Consider the following 395-nt stretch of genomic DNA (forward strand, 5'->3'; position numbering starts at 1 on the left):
TGCTCCTTGCGAGCCGCACGGCGCCGCGCATCCCGGCTCACAGCGCTCCGCGCACCCGGGACAGAGCGGGCCAGACCCCCACGCACCGGCTCCACGCGGGACCAGCCCTCCGCGCATCCCGGAGCGGCGCGGCCACACCGCGCATCCCTCCTCGGCAGCGCCCGCGGCCGTGCGCGCCCGGCGGCGGCGGCGGAGGAGGAGGAGGAGGAGGCGGAGGAAGGCGCTCAGCAGCAGCAGCGGCAGCAGCCACGCAGCTTTGACGTCGCCGGGCTGCGGCTGCCGGCCCCGCACGTATAGCACAACGTGACGGCCCCGCCGCCGCCACTCGCGCCCGCTCCCCCGCGCTCGCTCGGCAGCGCACCCGCACCCAGCGCGGCCGCGGGAGCCCCGCGCCG

Source organism: Passer montanus, unplaced genomic scaffold (assembly GCF_014805655.1).
Source record: "Passer montanus isolate IOZ18808 unplaced genomic scaffold, ASM1480565v1 scaffold120, whole genome shotgun sequence".
NCBI classification, from domain to species: domain Eukaryota; kingdom Metazoa; phylum Chordata; class Aves; order Passeriformes; family Passeridae; genus Passer; species Passer montanus.